The sequence below is a fragment of the Elephantulus edwardii genome, unplaced genomic scaffold (assembly GCF_000299155.1).
Source record: "Elephantulus edwardii isolate Elephantulus edwardi_28Jun2011 unplaced genomic scaffold, EleEdw1.0 scaffold00270, whole genome shotgun sequence".
Lineage (NCBI taxonomy): Eukaryota > Metazoa > Chordata > Mammalia > Macroscelidea > Macroscelididae > Elephantulus > Elephantulus edwardii.
In genome coordinates, this window is record NW_006400020.1 from 2,266,140 (window position 1) to 2,275,401 (window position 9,262).

Sequence of the window (9,262 nt, forward strand, 5' to 3'; positions counted from 1 at the left end):
TATGTACACCTATTTCAATAATTGTACCTAATTTGATTATTCCATCAGTATATTTCCCTGTCTGCACATCCTTTCCTTACTCTGAGGTAGACTATGTTCTACAAGCAGCTGGACATGTCTGTAACCTGCTACCTGCTCAAGTACCTCTATGTCTAACATTCCACTTAAAACAAGAGCCGAAACATTATCAATTTACTACTTTAAGAAATGTTCTGCACCAATCAAGGAGAATGAAACACATTTTAATACACTTCATAAAATCCTTTGTTTATGCTTTGTTATTCTAGAAATTCATTCCATCTGCTGCACTGGCCTGATTATTCCATGTTATTCACAGCATTTGGCTTATTTACTTTTATGCCCTATTGGTCTTTAGACTTAATTTAAGAGGTTATTCCAGGAACTAAAGTGTTACAATATTTTTAAGAGCTTACTACTTGTGAACTGCAATTTATTTATTTGATATTGAAGTTAATAACAAAAGTAATAATAAAAAAGCTGGTCTATTCATTGGAATAAATAGACCAATCAAAAGTTGTGAAAATAGAAGTTGTGAAGAAGAATTGCTGCTGTTAGGCAATAAACCAGAATGATGCCTCTTTCTTAACAATGTAGAGACTGTAGGACAGTGACTCACTCAAGGCACTGGCAGATATGCTGATACGTAATGGAGTTCACAGAATAACAGCTATTTTTAGGAACACATTTTACAAATGGCAGTGATGGATTTTCAGGCCTGGTTACATCTACTAGGAAAATGACGTAGTCATTATTCACCTATTCCAACTATGGTTTCTACGGGCATCTTTTGTGAGTTATACTTTGGCATTCTTCTAAACATCATCAGGCCACAAGCTTAGTCTAAATCAATTTTGTTTTTCAAACGAAACAATCCAGTGCTAAAAGCTACCCAAGTTACAAAGATCTAATGCTGCCTCTATTCCAAGGAATGGACTATTTTATAAGGGGGAAAGTGCTTATTGTATGAAAAGGGAAATGATACTCTAAACTAGGAAAACTGGACTGGCCAGAACATTAGAAAAAACGCTGCTAGAATTAACTGGTCACCAACTGACAGAAGACTTAGCCCAGTAAGTGACCTTTTCCATGTCCCTGTCTCATACACCCATAAAATGAATGTCCAGGCTAGTTAGTTTTAAGATTAAGATAGACTAGGAAGCAGGATTTGCCATCAACTTCTTAAATAACCACCTCCGAAAACTCCATGAACACCAGAGGAATGAGGATTCTTATAGTAGTAGTAGTGGTAGAGCCCAGAGTAGAAGTCAGTTGAGATGAAGAAAAAAATATGACAAATGTCCTTTACTAATTGGAACGGGGAATGTACGTAGGTTGAAGGCTAGAAAACTAGAAATTGTGAAAAATTAAAGGAAATGGATGATCATCACTATACCATGTATAAGTGAGATGAGCGGGACTAACTTTGGCCACTCTCAATCAAATAGTCACATGGTATACTATGCTGGAAAGGAAAAACAGAAGAATGGTTTTGTATTCAGAGTTAAAGACTAAATTTCAAGTTTTATCCTGAAATAAGAATGTTATGAGTTATAAGTTATCACCCATACTCATGTAGGAAGACCTATAAATATGACTATTATTCAAATATACATTCCTATATCTAGAAGCCACACAAAACTTGAAATTGACTTAACAAAGATTCTTACCACTGGGCCAATTGGCAGCATTAGGATGGATGGTGAAGATACAGAGATTATAAACAGCTTTAATTTGCTTGGCTCCACAATCAACAGTCTTGGCACCAGAAGCCAGGTGATTAAAAGACTTACTGTGTTAGGAACATCTGTTGTCAGAAACCTCTCCAAAGTACTGAAGAGCAATGATGACAGTCTGGAGACTAAGGTGAGCCTGATACAGGCCACAGTCTTTGCAATCACTTGTTACGCATCAGAGAGTTGGAAAATGACTAGGGAGGATAGGAGCTGTGACGTTAGAGAAGAGTGTTGAATATACCAAGGACTGCTAAGAGAACAGACAGGTTCGTTCTGGAGAAGGTGAAAGCAGGCTGCTCCTTGGAGGCAAGGATTCTGAGGCTTCGTCTGACATATTTTGGACATGCTGCAAGGAGGGATCAGTCCTTGAAGAGGGACATCATGCTTGGCAGAGTGGAGGACAGAGCAGTAGAGGTAGACTCTCGATGAGATGGACTGATTCAATGATCAGGGTAATGGGAGTAGGTGTGTCAGAGACAATAGGATCGGCACAGGACAGAGCATTGTTTAGGGCTGTTGTACATAGGGTCACTATGACGCACATCATAACAAAAACACCACCATCTAGAGCCAAAGAGGAAGAAACTGAAAATTTTTACAAAATTTTGCAGTCCGAAATTGACCAAAGATGTAATCAAGATGCATTAATGATAACTTGTGACTGGAATGCAAAAGTTGGAAATAGTGAAGAAGGACTAGCAGTCAGTAGTGGTGGTAATAGAAATGAGGCTGGAAACAGAACGCTTGAATTTTGGATTTTCTGTGATTTATTCATTGCAAATATCTTTTAAAAAAGACAGTTACTTTACACATGTGTTTCACCTAATGGGTTTCTTTAGAATCGGATTGAAATCATCAATCTGATTGGAATAATCTGTGGAAGGTATCATTGGAGAAACTCAGTACTAGCAGCCAAAACTAGGCCAGGGACCTATTATTCACATGCAAGTTCAAACTGAGGCTGAAAAGAATTAAAACAAGTCCATGAGAATCAAAGTATGATCATGAATCTACTCTATCTGAATTTCAAACTCATCTTAAGAAAGGATGGAAGCACTGAACACCAGTGATTGAAGACTAGATTATCAAGAACATCATCCATGAAGAGAGAAAAAGGCCATTACAAAGACTAGAGAAAGAAAAAACCAAAATGGATGTCATAAGAGACTCTGAAAATTGCATTAGAGCGTTGAGAAGCCAACGAAAAGGGAAGATATGCCAAAGTAAAAGAGCTGAACAGAAGATTTTCAAATGCAGCTCAAGAAGACAGAGCAAAGTATTATCATGGACTGTGCAAAGAGCTGGAAATGGAGAATAAAAAAGGAAGAACTTGCTCTGCATTTCTCAAGCTGAGAGAACTGAAAACAAATTTCAGCCTTGAGTTGCAATACTGAAAGATGCTATGGGCAATATATCGAATAACCCAAGAAGTATCAAAAGAAGATGGAAAAAATACGCAGAGCAACTATACCAAAAGTAACTGACAGAGCCTCAAACAATTTCAGCAAGTACCATAGGAGCAAGAGCCAACAGCAATGAAGGAGGAATTGGAAACTGCACTGAAGGCACGGGCAAACAATAAGGTCCAGGAAATCCATGGGATACCAACTGACTTGTTTCAATCAACAGATGCATCCCCGGATGTGCTCACCAGTCTATGCCAGGAAATTTGGAGGATAGCTGTCTAGCAAACAGATTAGAAGAGGCCCATAATTGTTGCCACTCCCAGGAAAGGTGATCCAATAAAATATGAATACCATAAAAAAATATCATTAATATCACATGCAAGCAAAATACTAAAGATCATTAAAAAATGGCTAGAACAGTACATAAGTAGGGAATTTCCAGAAGTTCAAGGAGGATTTCTAAGAGGCCATGGCACCAGGAATATCACTGCTCATGATTGGTGGATCCTGGCTGAAAGTAAAGAATACCAGAGAATGTGTATTTATGGTTAATTGACTATGCAAAGGCCTTTAACTGTGTGGATCATAACAAGTGATGACTAACATTGAGAGGAATGGGAATCCCAGAGTAGTTATGCTCAAGCAAAACCTGTATCTACACCAGAAGACTGCTGTACCAACAGAGCTCAGGGTCACTACATGGTTTAAAATTAAGAAGGGAGGGAGTTAGGGTTATGTTCTCTCTACACACCTATTCAATTTATATGCTGAGCAAATTATTCAAGAAGCTGGATTCAGTGAAGAGGAACGTGGCATCAGGATCAGAGGAATCAATAACCTTCATTATGCAGATGACACAACCTTGCTTCTTGAAAGTGAGGAAGACTTGAAGCATTTATTAACAGAAAATCAAAGAATACAGCCTCCAATATGGATCACATCTCAATATCAAGAAAATAAAGATTCTTACCACTGGACTGATAGGTAATATCATAATAGATGGAGAAAAGATTGAAACTGTCAACAACGTCATCTTACTTGGATGCTCAATTAATACCTTTGGTACCAGTCAGAAGATACATAGCACTGGGAAAGTTTGCAGTTAGGGACTTCTCTAAATTATTCAGTAATGATGTCCATTTGAGGACTAAGGTGCATCTGAATCAGGCCATAGTGTTTCTGATCACTTGCTATGCATCTGAGAGCTGGACAATGAGTAAGGATGACAAAAACAAACAAAAACCCCGATGCAATTGAGCTGTGGTTTTAAGAGAGAAGTACTGAAAATCTCATGAACTACCAAAACAACAACCAGATTTGTCTTGGAGAAAGTGAAGCCAGAGTGCTCTTTGAAGGCAAAGATGGTGAAGCTTCACCTCACATACTTTGGGCTTGACCAGGTAGATTGACATGGTGACTACCCCAATGGGCTCTAACGTGTCAGGAAGTGTAAGGATGTCACAGGATAGGATACAGTTCAGGTATGTTGTTCATAGGATCCTCTTGGATCATACTTGACTTGATGGCACATAACAACAATAACATTAACAAGAACAGGGCAGTTAATTTGGTTCTTTAACATACTAATATGGTCAATATATCACATTTAATCACTTAACATCAATTAAGTAAGCTTCATGAAGGGGAAAATACTACTATTTCATTAGATATAGTCTGCTTTCTAAGCTGTGGCTAACATTCCTGCAAATGCAAATCACTACTGATGTTTTATTGCAAAAGTATAATTTCAAGTCCAAGTGCATGTCATCCTAAGGACAGGTGGAGTCATATTATCCCTGCATATGAAGAATATTCAACTTTACAAAAGCCAAGAAAGTATTTAGTCATGTCAGCAAGCTAATTAAGTAAGGTGTAAAATTTTCATTTGACAGCACAGGAGAGGAAGACCCTGGATTAGATCGATTGACACAATAACTGGAGTAATGAGGGTAGGTGTGTCACAAACAGTGGGACTAGCTCAAGATAGAGCAGAATTCAGAGCTATAGTGCACAGGGTTGCTATGAGTCATAGCTGATTGAAGGCACAGAACAACAAAAACTGAGCTACAGATATATTAAAACAAAATCTTTGACAATGGATGCCACCCCACTTTTCCTCATTTTTTTCATTTGTGGGATCATAAGACTGATTCAGAATGACCCATGCCAATCCATTTTGGCTTGACTGTGCCTGTAGCAGAGCTTCTTTCCACTTGGCCACCAGAGCTCCCTCAGTATATTGAAATACACTTGTATGAATGAGTAAATGTAAAATAGCTGATTTCCTTATAGATTTGGGAAAGGCATATAATAAATGCTAAATTGCTATCTAAGAAATATTTAAGAAGTCACACAATTTCATTACTTACTTTCCTGTGCTTTCATACATTAAGACCCTTAGTTTTTAAACTCTATTCACTTTAATGTTATTTCCCATTTCTATCACAGAGAGTTTTTATTAGTTAAATGCTGTCATAGACAGCTTAATTAACCCTTCAGAAAAACTTCCATGCTAAAGATTCTTTGTATGGAGGCATTAAGTTCATACAGCTCTCATTTATTCATTCAGCAAATGGCTACTGTGAGCCCAGTAATTTTAGACATTGAGGCCTACCAGTGAATAACAACTACAACAGAACCAAAAAGAAAAACAAGCAACAAAAGCCCTGGTGTGGTTTAGATTCTGAGGTGGGGAAAAATAGGCAAATTTAAAAAGTAAATCACATAGTGTATGTAGTAATATATCTGAATTAAGAGTGTGTGTGTGTGTGTGTGTGTGTGTGTATGAGAGACAGAGCGAGCAAGCGAGAGAGAGCGTGAGAGCGAGTATGATGTGGGTGTTTGAGTGTATATGTGTACCAATTGTGTTGGAACCAACTCAAAGATGATCCTCCAGTGGTTTTTTAGAGAAAATAAATCACACAAGAGGAGAATGTCTGTTTTTCTCCCATGAAGCCACTGGTAGATCCCAACTGTGTATGAGCTGCATGTGTTGTGACTGCATCTTCTTACCACTAAACTATCAGGGCTCCTTAAATCATAAACAGTAGGAGAAAAACAGGAGTAAGGTAAATATCAGGAGTTACGGAAAGGTTTCCGTTTTAAACAGGTCATCACGGCAGGTCTCGTTAGGAACTCCTTCAACATTTGAGTAAACGTCAACATTTGAGCAAAGGCTTGAGAAGCAGTTGGGAAGAGGCCCTGTACACTCCTGGTGGCAGTCAATACGCCTAGCACGGTCAGAGAGCATGGAAGGAGTAGATGTGGCTGGACTAGAGTACACTGGTGGGAAGGTAGTAAGAGATTTCAGGGAAGGAGTAGAGGGCTCAGATTTTATAAGGTCTTCTACATCATTATTGTGAAGACTTTTGAGCTTGCTTGAAGAAAAAACGGGAGCTTTTAGAAAATGCTTTTGAGCGGACATCAGAAATACTTGATTTAGGATAAAAAGTTCACCCTGGAAGCTGAGATGAGACTAAGAGGCGAGGAGACTAGGGTGAGAAGTTCTTTATCTGTTTATATGAGTAAGACATTATGGTGGCCTAGGACACAGAGTAAGCAAGGAAGGGGGCAAGGAGCCAACTTCTGGATATACATTTAAGGTAGAGCCAACAGGATTTCCTGACAGACTGGATGTGATGTGTGAGAGGAAGTGAGTATGACATCATGAATTTTGGCCTTAACTATTGGGGTTGTTAACTAAATGGAGTTAGTGATGGCTGTTGTGAGAAAAACTATGGGTGGAGTAGGTTTGAAGGGAGGCACGAGTTCCTCTTTGTACATGTTACTCAAATACAGTGAAATTTCATCATTTTCACATGACGATTCTACTTCGTGCTCCTCAGCATAAAATGGTCTGTATATTAAAAGAAAAAACAAAACAGAAAACCTGTGGTCATTTACTTTTTTAGGTATTCCAGCTTGAAATGTGAGGGCATTGTTGGTTTCAGTGGTCAAATGATTACCTTCCATGCACGACACATGGCTTCAATTCCATCCAAAGGGTCTCATGTGCAGCCACCACTCATATAACAGTAGATGCGTTGGGTTGCTATCACACTGTACAGATTCCAGAAGAGCTTCTAGATTAATACAGACTAGGAAGAAAGGCCTGGAGATTTACTACTGAAACATCAGTTAATGAAAACCATGGGCTGCCTCCCCCGTGACCGACATGCTATAAAAACTGATGTTTTGTCTCCTGGGACTGGGCTCCCTTAAAAGATGTTGAAAGTACGTGAGATGGAGTCTTGCCATACTCAATCTGAGAACCACTCTGGCTGCACTTATTCCAAGACAGGCTTTCTGTGTTTGCTATTAATATTACTGGTTATAAGTTTCAAACACTTTACATCACTTTTCTACCATTTTACTTGTTCATTTACTCATTTTCACAGCCCATTTTCTTTTTAAACTGACTGAAATCTTTGAGGAATTTCTTTACAAATTTATGAGAGACTTATGACTGAGCTCTTTGGTGCTCCAGCGGCATAGTCTACGGGGAGTTGCACTGCTAATCCAAGAGCAGAACCACCTTTCTGGCAATTCAAATCCACCAACCACTACTCAAAAGGAAGATTGGGAGAGCTTTGGTGTCAAAGCCAGTTCTTGGTCCCCTCCTCGCCATGGCCTGGCACCTTCTCCTTTTTCAATATGACAGATGTTGCTGTGTCCTTGCCAAGGGTTTCCTGGCAGGCGGAGTGGCTGCAGCCATCTCAAAGACCGTGTTAGCATCCACTGAGCAGGTCAAGTTGCTGCTGCAGGTGCAGCTTGCCAGCAAGCAAATCACCACAGACATGTAGTACAAGGGCATTTGACAAACCATACTGACAGCCTAGTTTGCATTCCCTAGGAACAGGGATTTTTGTCCTTCTGGGGCGGTAACCTGGCCAATGTCATCCAATACTTCCCCCACGCAGGCTCTCAACTTTGTCTTCAAAGACAAATACGAGTAGATCTTTCTGGGTGGTCTGCACAAAGAGGACTCAGTTCTGGCACAACTTTGCCAGGAACCTGGTGACATCAGGTGGGGCCGCTGGGGCCACATCCCTCCTCTGCTTTGTCTACCCTTTCAATTTTGTCAGTACCCACCCAAAAGCTGCTGTGGGGAAAGCAAGAGCTAAAAGGGAGTTTAAAGGCCTTGGAGACTTCCTGGTTATGATCTCCAAATCTGCCAGAATTAGGGGCCTCTACCAAGGCTCTAATGTGTCTGTGCAGAGTGTTCTCATCTACTGAGCTGCCTACATCGGTATCTAAGGCACTGCTAAGGGAACGCTTCCAGATCCCAAGACCACTCACATTTCCTGGATGATTGCTCAGTCCATCACAGCTGTGGCTGGCTGGCCTTCCCACCCATTTAACACCATTCATTGTTGGATAATGATACAGTCAGGGCACAAAGGAACTGGTATCACGCACACAGAACACCGGAGTGCTGGAGGAAAACTGCATGAAATGAAGGAGGCAAAGCTTTTTTCAAGGTCTCTGGTCCCACGTGCTCAGAGGCATGGGTGGTGCCTTTGTGCTTGTCTCATACAATGAAATCAAGAAGTTCACATAAGTTATTTCCTAGTTTCCTCCTGTGAATTGGCATGTTCTATTATATAACACATCTTGGGCATTTTTGACAGACTGCTGACTGTCTTGTATCAGTGTCAACTTCTGAATGGTGGAAAATGGGAAGCAATACTATTCACCTGACCAGTTTTCTCTTAAAGGCATTTCCATGATGAGGATGACAGGACTCAAGTAGGCTTTTTTTAAATTTCAGTCACTCTTGGTAAATAAAAAATTTGAAGAAATAAAACTATCTGAAATGTTATAAAAAAAAAAAAGAAAGGAAAAGAACTACTGGCAATCTCCTGTGTGATTTACAGTCTCTGGAAACCTACCACAGGGCTAGCTTTGAGTAGATCCCACTGTAACGAATTCTGCAAAATAGTCACTAAAATTAAAAAACAGAACAATCCTGGTAAAGCAATGGAGGCAAAAAAAAAGGAAAGAAGAAACAGTAACTAAGAGTTTTCCATGTTATAAGTTATTTAAACTGGATCCATTTAAAAGTGCTAGGGCCCTTCAGACTGTATGAGATGAGAATGCTGA

General features: G+C 39.6%; 1 pseudogene; it reads left to right on the forward strand.

Annotated features, from left to right (window-relative positions):
- Nucleotides 1–7,813: 7,813 nt before the first annotated feature.
- Nucleotides 7,814–8,720, forward strand: LOC102864839 (annotated as a pseudogene).
- Nucleotides 8,721–9,262: the final 542 nt, after the last annotated feature.